This window comes from Anas acuta, chromosome 4, assembly GCF_963932015.1.
Source record: "Anas acuta chromosome 4, bAnaAcu1.1, whole genome shotgun sequence".
In the NCBI taxonomy this organism is placed as follows: Eukaryota; Metazoa; Chordata; class Aves; order Anseriformes; family Anatidae; genus Anas; species Anas acuta.
This window is the reverse complement of record NC_088982.1, coordinates 27,996,939-28,009,940: the sequence shown is the minus strand read 5'-3', so window position 1 is coordinate 28,009,940 and position 13,002 is coordinate 27,996,939.

Genomic DNA, 13,002 nt, shown 5'->3' with positions numbered 1-13,002 from the left:
GGGCCACTGTTCTGCTAAATGCTCTCAGTTCTCCTTTTGCAATCAAGATTATGTTGCTAAGGAGATTTTGCTTTTATTGGTGCCATTGATTTGTGTTAATACGTTTTGAATACCTCTCGGTATTCTTCCGTAGACAAGGCCAAAAGAAAAACTTCCCTGAGTTTCCCGATTTACATTACAAATGGAGCGGTGGTGTAATGAAGCCGATATAAAGTGGGCAGTTGAAAGGGAACTAAAGAAGGGCACTCAAGTGAGAAATGAAGAAATGTGCCGAGAGCGGTCTGCGGGCCGCCTTCGGCCCAGCTGCAGGAGCTGGCTCAGGCCGGCGGCCGGGGCCGCGGGGAGAGCCCGCGCCTCCGTCCCGCAGACCACCCACTCGCTGCGGACGGCTCCCCGGATTACCCCGACGCTTCCGACCACGACGGGGCCGCCGGTGGCCACAAAGCCCCAAAGCCCGAGCCCCCCAGACCTGGCCCGCTAATGGGGCCCCGACCCGTCGATGGGGCCCTGGCCTGTTGGAAACACAGCAGGCCCCATCTCCTGCTCTGTGCAGAGCAGCCGGCTTCGATGAAAATGTGTGGTTTAATATAAAAAGTGAATGGGGAAGAAAGCAAAGCTATTTCCCCTTCCCCAAAGACATGTTTCCCTTGGTTTCATAGATGGCTCCCCACAAGACCAGGGGACATCAGGCCTCCTCTCCTCATGCACAGACACAGCCTCCCACAGCTGCTCTCGCTCTTCCATCTTGGGTGGACAAGCTCATGAAGGACTCTCAGACCTGGTACTCCTACATGGGGGGACTGGAGAAGTTTCACACCCAATAGCCAAAGCGTGTTGCCATCCTGCAGGGTTTGCCATTGTGGAAATCTTCAACCCCTGCTCCCCACCAGATGCTGAGGTGGCACAGAGGTGCCTGGGCTGGGTGATGTCTGTGCTTGCCAAAGTGATGGTGAGCACTGCAGGCATTCAGAGGTGAGGGCTCCTACTACACAGCACCTACACAGTCACAGGGAAGCACTGGGAGCCCCATCACTTGTGCCTGTGGTTGAGCTGGGAAAATAGTTTTAGGCAACTCTTTGAGGTTTTGCATTTCCCCTGATGCAGGGAGGAGACCCAAAGTCACAGGGCAGCCTGACTTCTCATCCAAAGTAAAAAAAGATGTTGAAGTGGAAAGGGTTGCTCCATCTTTTACATCAGGACTGCTTTATGCTCTGCATTGCTTACTGGAAAAAAGTCCCTTTGCGTTTCTGGGGGGTTGGCTTGCTTTGATTTTTGACATTGCTCTACAGCGGTCATTGCTGTCAGACTGTTGATCGCATCATGTATAGTGTGAACTTACCCTCGAACACTCACAGTCCCTGCAGCAGTAAGCACTTGCCTGTGAGATGAGTCCTTGGGGCTGCTGAATCCATCCTAGGGTGGCGGCAGAAAAGCTCAGCCTCAACCCCTGCCTGTGGCCTTTTGAGGAGCCCAGGTATTTAGCGACTTACTCTTGTTTGTTTGCCTTTGAAGATCTGGATCTTGGGTTGTTAATGAAATGAATAAATGACATCAGGAGAGCTAGTCTATCCAAATTCAGCGAGTATTATTTTAACAATGCATCTTGCAATTTTGTGCTGTTCTATATTAGTGTTACAGTTCTAAGCGAAATCCTTTGTAGTGTTTCAAGAGCCTGTACCCAAACACATTGTCTTTCATATCCTTTTTCTTCGTACCTTTTCCAACACACTCTATGTAAAGGGCTGGTTTTTATATGAGATAATGAGTTTTGAGGTTAATGAGGATAGGGCCCAGCATTCCTACTGTATTGTACGCCATTGAGTATACAGTAGAAATAAATTAAGAGAGGCAGACAATGTTTTAAAATCCTCTTTCATTTAGGCATTTTGTTTAGCATTCAGAACACAGCCACATTACATGATTAGCTGATTTTAATGAGTGTCCTCTAATCAGTTAAATGAGAGTGTGTGGAAAACCTAAAAAGATTACTTTATATTTGCAGAGACAGTCTGTTTACATTGTTATACCTCAGCTAAGAGGATACTTGGCATGTATGATGCATCTAAGAGAAAAATGTGGAAGGCCAAAGAAAGCTTGAAGACAATTGGATCCAGCCCATTCTCCCTCTCCCCACAATGCAAGCTCTGATGACTTAGTATTTTAATTAATGTCAACCCTTACCATCAGTGCTCATGGGAACAATCATTAAACCAACACAAAAACATTTTAAATGGCTGGCAACCTACCAGATACTGAGCTAAGCATTCCCATGGTAGAGTGGACGGTTTCATAGCCAATTCTGCACTGGATTAAATACGTTCTTTAATAGTACTGGCTAGAAAGCCTATTATTTTCATACTAAACAATGCAATACAGTTTCTAAGTTCTTCTATTTTAAAATGTTTTTATATTTACTTCCCAACACTAGTATCAATGCTATTTACATGGATGTGGTTGGATTTTACTCTTGCTGCCACTAAAACTTGTTTTTCTTTTTCTTCCTTCCCCCCCATTTTGGTTTTGTTGCTGCTAAACCAAAACCATATTTTTTTCTCTCAGATAATTCACATGATCAGGCACAGCCTAAACCAACAATCAGTTTCCTATGCAGCTCTAAAAATCGCTGGCTGAGTGAATTTTAAGACTGGACAATGACTTTTCGTATGTTTAGTTTTGTATTACGTTACTTTTGCATGGTATGGACTCGGGCACACCTCTGCCTGTCCAGCAGTTACTCTGCTGTCCTCACCACTGCAATATTTGCTTGCCAAGTATACTGAGCAGCCTGATCTTTCTCATTCCTCGAAGGCCTTTCCCCCCCTCCCATCTTCTGTGTTTGCTGTTTGCTCAAATTGTTTAAACATGGAGCTCAATGACAGGCTATTAGTGCTGACTAGAGCCACACATAATGTGGCCACATGTTGTGTAAGCTTCACAACTTGTCTGCTAATTCGCCTCAGGCCTGACCTGAAATACCCTTGCTATTCTGGTTCTTAGCCCTTCCTGAGCAGAGGCAGACGCTCCTGCTGGCTTGCATGACATGTTGGGGAGCTCTCCGACTGGGGTCCGCATCCCCAAGGGTGATGCCACAGCAGTCATGGATCTCCCCGCGAAGGGGAAGAGGACAGAGGCAACCATGTGGTAAGGATGAGGAGGAGGGTGGAGCTCATCCCTCTTCTGGTGCTCCCCATGGAGTGGGAAAACACATCGCCACTGTGCAGGCTCAGGCATATCTTCTCCATAGAAGGGCTATGAGCTGCAAGGAAGGCAGGGCGTGGGGGAGCTCAGGTGGGCAAGCAGAGAGGAGACGCTTCTCATTTTCATTCCTTTCACCGTGATCTCTGATGACATGGGAAGGAAGGAGACTTCGGTTGTTTTCAGCGGGCAGATAAAAGGGCAGCCCCGTTAGGACAAAGATAATGAAACACGTGAAGAGCTGGGGCTCAGAGAATTTGCTCAGCAGAAGAAACACTTGGGCAGAAAATAAACGAGCCTGGAAGAATCCAAGAGGTGGAATGTCAAAAGACCAATGCAGATGCACTGGTATTCAAAAAGGAGATCGGCTGGAGAGATCAGGTGATGAGGTAGTGTGATTAATGGTACATGGTAGATTGAGCTATAGGATTGATGGGTTGACGTGGCTCATCAGAGTGGAAATAAATTGAAGAAACCTAAAAAGGCCTTGGAAGCTCCAGTGACAGTGTATAAGCAATGGTAAAATAGACTAAAGCCAAGAGCATACTAGCAAGGGGGAATAAAGTTTTGGGAGGATGGAATTTAAGAGAATAAAAAAAATAAATTTTAATGAAAATCATTGGATTATGAGCAAGGGAAGACAAATTGCATAGAAAAAAAAATAATTTTGAAAGAGGTAATTACAAAGGTAAGGAAAGAAGGAATTTAGAAGTGAAATGGGGAGAGTTAGGTGAATTAAAAATGGGGAAAAAAAAGTGAGTTGGTCACAGAAAAGGGAAAAAAATGTGAGCAGAAATATACACAATATACAGTTTGCATCCAGTCTCTTTAAGAATATCTTTAAATCTGGTAAAATGTGGACAGCTTTGGAAACAAAATTCCATGATTACCGTCTCCATTTCAGTGTGTCCACCTTCATCCTACAGGATGAAAACTTACTGCCCAAATTAAAAGCCCAATTAATTAATGTACTTCACACTTTTTTTTTCTCCCCCACCCCTTTTTTTTTTTTCTCAAGTTACAGGCAGAGCTCTTGCTCTTGCTCCATTTTCTCCTTTCTGCATCCTGTCACGCTGAAATGCTTCAGCTATTCAGCATCCCATCCATCTCAGAGATCAAGACCCAGAGCACACTCTTCTGCTGTGTCTTCAGATCCTTGTCAAGCTTTTCCTAGTTCACTACCTGAATTCCCTGACATGGGGAGACAGAGTAGCAGAACGAAGGAGGGGCAACATTTTACCCATCCTAAGTTGCTGCAAACAACTTTCCCCATTAAAGTGTGATTTTCCTGGAGCATGAAGGGCTGTTTTCGAAAGCACTGTAAGGATCTAAGCACTTTTGAAATTTTTTTTCCCTTCAATTCAGTTTATGACCCATATTACAAACAGGCTGTAAAACCTTCAGTTGCTACAATGTCCAGAAAGTCTCTGGCAAAGTCATCATCTGTTTCACGAAGGTGAAGTCTGCTGTAGACAGATGAATAGTTTCTTTAGCCGAGGCATATAATTAGACCAACAGAATTTTAATGCAAATTCCTCCCCTAGGAATAATGAACAAATATACAGAATTTAGCATGCCATGCCAGACCACTGGCTAAGGACAGATGTTCAAAGGATTTAAAAAAATTGAGGGCAGGCAGCTAAAAACAATTTAAAGTTGATGCAACCAAGCTTGTGTCAAAGATCTTGTCTCTTCTTCAAGTATGAAGCATCTGGTGCTCTCATTTACATGGCAAATAGGTGTTCTTATTTATACAATAAAGCTGAAAAGTTCAAGTTAGGATAGTAAGCTTATTTTTCTATGTGCTGTACAAACACTTGTCTTAGAGATGGGTCTTGTTTGAAAGAAAGTGTTTGAAAGAAAGTTAGACAAGAGAGGCAAAAAGAAAACCTGATAACAAGCATCCTGTTAGTTCCCTTAGAAATAATGATGCTTCTTCAAAATTTCCCCCTACTCATTTCAAGCATGCCAAAGCTAGCCCTGCCTGTCACAGCTAATGCATACCAAGCATCCTCTGTCACCCCCACTGCAAGGATTTAGTTTGGTGTGTGTGTGTGTTAATCAACAGGATCTGTTTTTTTGTTTTTTTTTTTTTTTTTTTTTTTTTCCTTCTGAGAAGCAATTGTCTTTCTCAGGTCCAGTATGAATGAAATGAAAGAGGAAAAAAACAGCATAGCTGACACAAAAACCTCAGGACAATTTGGTTTTCTTCCCAAAACGCAAGGCATCCCAGCCCTGGGAAGTTTTGCTTCTTTCTAGCAGCGTATAGATGTCTTGTTTTTCTCCATTCAGGTTAGTTGAATGTTAAAACTGATTTTCAAAGATCCTTTTTCTTTCTCCCTAGTCAGCAGAGAACTGACTCAGCATCCCAACAACAATGCATTTAGAGCAGGCATTAGTTTTGAAGATGTTGATTCAACTCTGTGAGAGACCATGGCAACAAAGATAGGATGAAGACCTTTGAAGAAACCTTTGAATACTGTTTGGAAGAAGGAGAATGGATAGGAAAACAGAGGGAAAGAGAGATGGATTCAGTCGCTTCTTAGTGATGCTACCATTTTAAGGGGCAGTACTAATTCCTATAATAGATTTCACTCCTGAGCAAAGAATGCTACCGAAAAGCCTCGAATGAGTGCCACTTCCCATTGAGATAATGTCTAGGGCTGTAGCGAGGGTTTTTTTTCCCTGTGTTTGTTTTGACAAGTAGATTCTTTTGCTTTATCTCTCTTAAACAAGAAAAGTTTTAAGGCTTAAAGATTTGAGCCCTCTGAGAAATCAAAACTTCAGTCTTTGAGATCGCGCTAAGTATATTTACTCAAGATTTATGACAAATCCCACAGAAGGAAGGAGAATGCTTAATTCAATTCAAATAGGCTGGAACTTACCATCTAAATAAGGACTAATCTACTGCCTGCCTGTGCTTCTCTAGGAAGGGACACCACTGCTCTCCGTGTAAAACAAAAGAGGACTTTAGGGAAATAGAAAGTCTGAAAATCCTCGCGGTCTATTCAGGGTTGTCTCCTTTTAACTGATGTTTCAAAAGTTACGCCCGCTCATGACAAATGCAGTTTTCAGGTTTTGCAAGTAACATTCTTTTTATGATTTTCAGCCCGTGCTAAGAAAATCCTATAATACTTTGTCTTGCTCTAGCTATAAACATGGAAGAATTCTGATCAAAGGAGACTTTTAACAGCTGTCTTTCAAGGCAACATGTGCAGCTCTCTTGGCAGCTTCAGCTATTAAATTTTGAAGCAAACAGAAGTCTTTGCAAAGTCTTTGCATGTCTAAAGTGTCAAAAATATTGATTATATTGCCTTTCCTTAGTGCTTTCTGGGATCTCAAAGTCATGATCAGGCAATAAAAAAGCCCAGCAGCAGGAACCCTTAATTTAGTTCAAAGAGATGAGAATGATTCCCCCCATTTTTTATTTTTGAGTATTCATAATATGCCTTCTCCAGCTATTTGTCAACAGAAGTAGAATTTTATTTTCTTGGTTAAGCATGGTCTGGGATTAGTTACGGGAGAAAAGGAGGGCCTGTTGCTCTTTTTGCCAAAGCAGGGAAGAGGGACTCCCCTCCCATTACCTTTTCACAGCCAGGGAAATGAACACTTCCATTATGCTGGACAATGAGGAGCAGAAGTAGCAGGTGGCGACTGCTACTAATCAGGAAGTTAAGTAATAGCAGTACTTGAACACTTTCTAAAGGATTACTGTTTATAGGAAGATTTGTCCCCTATCTAGGCACCACTGGAAAGAAAACAGAGTGAGAAAGATGAAAAGGTTCCTATTAGTTACAGATTTTCCATCCCCTCCCCAGCTCCACCCCCCCCCCCCCCACACACACACACGTACACAAGCTGCCCACTGCCCTCCCTCCCCTGCCCCAAAGTGTTCAAATTACTCTAGCAGACATCCCATAAACCCATAAGAAAAGGTTCTCCACTTAATCCAGCCCCTGCTCCTTCTTCCCCACACAGAAGAAGGCCAGCCTTTGCCTGTGCACTCTGGCTGGTGCTCCTGTGATATGTTGCTTGGCTGACCAGAAAGAAAAAATTTGCACATTTTTAAATCAAACTCCTCTACCTGTAACCACACTTTTTGGCATTGAAGGAACAGAAAGCTATTATTGCCATTTTTAGTCCAGAAATCACATATTGTCTGACAGATACCCCATAAAGAGGCCTAGATTTGTGAAGAGATGCAACCATATGTCCCAAACCCATCTCTGCAAGGTGCCACTAGCTAGTATTTCTCATACTTTCTTGAATTTATCCACAGGTCACAGCTACCTCAAGAGTGTTTTGTGAGCTCTTTTTGGGGGTGTCTTTTTGGACCATGCTCTGTGGGGCTGAGGCTTTTAAATCTTGGGTCAATACAGGGCATGCCATTCCTTCGTGTCATGAACTACATTTTTTGGGGTCACACCTCTGGACTAATGTGATTTCTGCAAATCAAGTATGACCCCCAGGCCTTGCTGTACTGCCAGCATGTACTGGAAGCACAAAAGACTATCCTGAAGATCACTAAGTACAGACCCCTCTACATTAGCCACAGCTCCTCCAGGACAAAACCCTTTTTAAAATACTGTTTGCTCCAGCCATTTCAGCACCACTGTTTGCTTTCTTGTGTGTTGACATGGTGGCCTAGCTTCCTCAGAACATTTTTGTCTGAAAGATCATTATTTTCTTTTCCGAGAGTCCCATGAACAGACTGATTGTACTTCATCAATTTTAAATTTTGACCGTCTGCCAATGGCTTTCACATCTAAAGCCAATCAAAATTAAGAAGATTCAGAAAACAGTAAAAGAGGAGCACATCCACTTCAAAAAAGGTTACCCAGCTGTTAGTTGTTGTTGTTTCATTTTGTCTCGGGCTTTATAATGATGGCTTTCAGCATCTTGGCTCCACTCATGGGTCCTGGTTTAAGACCCAGCTCTGTGCCCACCCTTCCCCGGGGCAGAGGCACACAAGCAGGCTGCTGTGCGGCTCCGCATTCGCATTCGGTGCTGCGCCGACTCCAGATTCCCCTCTTATGAACAATTGCCAAGAAAGATGCCTTCTGCATTTGTGTGTGGGGACTTCACTTTCACAGCTGCTGATTATCGTAAATAACATGACTTAGAAATGCCTTAGAAGGGCTGTAGATTTTAACAGATGTCTAATTTTGCTTGGTTTAATTGACTAAAGGTAAGCCTGATGGTTGGTTATAGATATATCATGATTAAGACTCTAACCTAGTTGCGTGCCAGGGAACAAATGAATACACAGAATAACTAAGGCTGAATGCTGTGTAGATTCTCAGGATGGAATTTATTCATGCTGTAACACTTTCGACATCTTCATCAATAGATCCCATAAGGATTTGTTTGCTGAAGTTTTTCACCTAGAAATTACAAAGTTCACCAGAAATAAGAAATAAGAAACAATGTGAAATCCCACAGTTGTATCTCAGGTTTTCAGGCTGTGCTGTTTTTCTGACCTCAGAGCCTGCTCCTTGTGAATGAGTGTAGGTGAGGCCATGGCATGCATGAACAGACCTTCCAGCCTCTGTGGTTACTGGGAAACGTGGTACATGTAGGAGGTGTGAGCAGGAGGCTTCCAAATTGACAGTGACACCCGGATTTCTCTGCTGGCCCATACTGGTACTCTACAGAGAGTCTGAATGATGAACACTTCACTGTGGTGATTTGTAGCTGTTATTTGTTGCTCAAACTAAGACAAAGATGTTTTATATGGACAGCTTTGATTTTGTACGTGCCTTGTTAAATATCCAGCATTTCAGTACTGTACATTTGAGACAAAAACTTTAGGAAAATATTGGTTTTTGATGGCGTAAAGAGTTACTTTCCTCTTCCTATCAATGGTTTGGAAGGTATTCTTGCTGCCAAGTTAAAAACAAACAAATGGCAAAATGGAGTTGATGCTCATATAAATGTAAGATAAGCTTTTGCCATATTCTTCATATTCAAAAAAAGAGTTTGTCCACAGACAAAAGACTAACATTACTATCAGTTTACTAGTTAACAGTGCTAGTAATGCCATTATTGCAGTAGTCAAACCACACAAAATGATGAAGTTCATTTTCGGAGCCAGAGGCAATAAAAAGTGACTAAGGGAACCAGGTTCACTCTGTGCTCCATGTGTGTGGGTAGAGGCAAGGTAGAAGGACAGCTAGGAGACAACCTCAGCTCTGATAAGTGAAGTTTTGTACATGGAAGGTGGACATGCATGCCAAGAGAGTAGAATCAAAGTGGAGAACTACTTTTCAGGAACCTGAAAAGTATGCCGTAAGACTGAATCTAGGTCCCTTGGGGGAGGAAAGAAGAACTACATCCTGCTGCTTTCCTTCTGCCAAATTTTGAATGACGAATGTTGCTCAGAGCAGGTGCCAGTGTCCAGAGAAGGATTTCCAGGCTGTGAGTCTCAGCTCAGGGAGGGGAGGTGAACTCAAGCTTTATGGAAGATCCGATGCTGCAGAGAGGGCTGAATTGCCACCACACTCCTCCCTCCGGTATTTCCCACTGTGTTTCTGCATGGTCAGAGTGCTGGCGGCTGCAAGTCCTGTTCAGGTACTCTTAACTCTCCCTTTACAATGTGTTAGATTATTTTCAGCAGGAACTATGGTGTCTAACTCAGGAATTTAACTCTGGAAAGCATAAGCTAGAAGTTATGAGTGGCAATGAAGAGTATAATCCTTGTGGTTCAGGCCGAAAGCCAAGGTAGATGTACTGTGACTGTGCATGGTTTACTCTAGGAAATCGGGCTAACTCCCCTATTTTTTCTTAGTGTTGACATTGCTTAAAAGAGAAATAAAGGAAGAGTACAAAAATACCTTGCAAATTGAATGGTGCGTGTCTTTAGTTATAATTTTCAGCAGAATGAATGAAATGTGAATGATCCCAAAGTATCTCCTAAACAAGCTTTTTTATTTACATATTTAAACTGTTAGTTTGTGGGGTGTTGTCTTGAAGTGCTGAGGTGAAAGATGACTAAAGTTATAAAGTGTTTAAGACAGAATTATATAGGTTTCAAAAACACCCAGAAGGAGACCTCTTGATTTCATAGAATAAATGGACCTCTACTGGGGGTAAAGATTACTTTATTTCTCTTCATGAACCAGTGGGTAACAATGATCAGATTTTGTATAGAAAAAGCAGAACAGGCTAGAGGAACAGAATGGTCGGGTTTGTTTTCTTTGGAAGGGTCAGTTTTGGACTGCCTCTTAAAAAAAAAAGTGACGGTGTTGTTTGGGCTTTTATTCACTTATTTCACTGCTGGGGTTCTGTATTTTCACCCTCCCAGGAGAGCTCTTTCCTTCCTTCTCCTATTGCCGTCTCTCAGGCTGTTGACAACATCTTAAGGAAGGTCTCATTAAGCACAATAACATTATTTAGAAAAATAAAAATAAAAATAAAAAAAAAGAGGTGAAGTAGCAATTGCAGCAAAAATCAAATACGAATCTGTAATGTTCCAAGGATAGCAGGGTTCTTTCCTAATTGCACTGCCAAGCTAACCACTAAGATAGAGCTTTTAAGTTTTAAATGTGGGGCTGCTTTGAATCAATATTCCATATATCCTTGTTAAAGGATGTTTTGCAATGCTTTCTGGGAAAGACCAGCACTTAACCTCTAAACTAGCTTTAAAAATATTAATTGTAACTATATGAGAAACCTTAGCTTGTTTTTACCATTGTGTGAAATACGAAATATAAATTTAGATATGATTTAGATGTTTATGAGTCCATCACATCCGATGGTGATGTATGATATAGTGGGAGGCAAGCTCTCATTAGCATCCACACATTAAGAAAAAAAAAAAAAAGTGTGAATCCTCCACCTACAACCTTAATTGAACTTAAAGGTTACTAGCCTGCATAGACCACCAGCATCATCTAAAGAAGAAAAAAAGAAACAAATGTTTAAGCCATTGAGCATCCCACCCACACTTCCACTCATTAGTTCCACTCTGCCTGTACTAACACTGCAGTTGTGCATCAGTGGTGCACTGCGACCATCTGGCTTCCCCTAGAAAGACATGTGGGCAGCTTATCTTCAAAGATGAATACTGGCTTTTAGCAACAGCACTAACAGCTGTATCAAGCCAAAGAATGGAAAATAGATCTCCTAAGTTCATCTTCTTCCATAAAGGACTGAGTGACCCGCGTTTGGCAGTGCCGTTTTAAATGAAGACACTTGGTCAGATTTGCATGTACTTCCCTGTCTCTTTGTAAAATGTAGTATACAGATGATTTTACTTAAAGAGCATCAATTATAGAGTGCATCTATAGGACATACTAGCAGATGGATATTCGTTCCTTGCCTAGTGGAAATGAGGAATCCTCTGTGGAGATAAAAGATGGGAAAGTTACCCATTACAGTCCATATGATCTTTAGCTTTGTCTTCCTAGTAAGCACTACATAATTACTGTGAGATGCTTGCAACTACCTTTGGAGATGTCTCCTTTAACTCTTGCAATATTAAGAAAAACATTTTGGATGGAAAAGAAGAATTTCTTTTTCAAATCAAGGTCATACATCCCATTCAGGTATTGCATTGCTTCCTAAATTACTCAGTGTCTTTAATTCCTGCTTACCTATTGTGAAACTAATGTGTTCCAGAAAGGATAGAGTTACTTGAGCATCTGAATTCCTACAGGGAGCATGAGGGTGAAGTACTATTTAATTGTTTTGACTCTACAAATGATGCAAAACCAAATACTTGGAGGAAGGACTTATGCGTTGGGAAGTATGCTGCTTCATTCATCACTCTAAGAATGGATCGTGAATCATGCACACAAACTGAGATTTGATTCTTTCTGTCTCTTGGCCATGATATTATTTTTCCCCATTTGTTTTATTTGAAACAGGAAATTACTTGTCTTCTCCCTTAAGAGAGCACCTTCATGTCATCTGCTTTGTTAAATGACTCTTTAAGATTAATTCTTGTGAAAGCGTATCCACAGTAAAGATGCTGAATAGCATACTTACCACTAGTGGAGAATAAGGGACATGCAGGCTTGTCCACAAATTTTTCATGAAATAAAAGGGAAAAATACTTTTCATTATTTAAAGGGTAATCACACTGTTATCTACGTCTAAATGACTGTGGTCTCATATGGTCCTGAACAGATCATAGTACTGGGAGCTTGCAGTGGTTTTACAATGACTTGGTCAGCCACCCTACAGAAGTGCACATGCAAGTGTATAAATGTTCTTTGTACAAATGATATTTCCAGTGACAAACTTGCAAATAGGTCATTATTCAGGCAAGGTCACTCCCTGCACCTAACCAAGAGACAGAAAGATGAGAAGAAGAAAATCCGTAATACTTTGCTAAGCAATTCCTTTCATCTTCATGCATTCCCCTTCTTCTAAGCTCCAGTATTAGCAATACACATGGCAGCTACAGATATATGGTAGTGTACTGGGAAGATAAAGGGCAGGTAGAAAAAATTCCTCTGATCTTTTCTTATCCCCCCATCTGCAGGGTGCCCTGGAAGAAGCAGATGGAATAAACAAAATATGCAGATCCACCTCCAGAGTGACTTTCTGCAGTCATGACTATCACCAGGCCCTGCTGGTGTTTCCCAAAGAAACCACAGCTAGCACACACATCCAAATTCACTATCTTCTGCCATGATAACACACTTTTTCTTTTCTTCTTCCAGCAGAGACACCCCCAGCCCATAAGTAACTAACCACAGCAGATTGTCCAACTGTCACACTGAATAAAACAGTACTAACTACTACCTGGTAGTCAATATATTTTATATGGTTTAAGTTGCATAAAATGTGAGTTGAAAGATC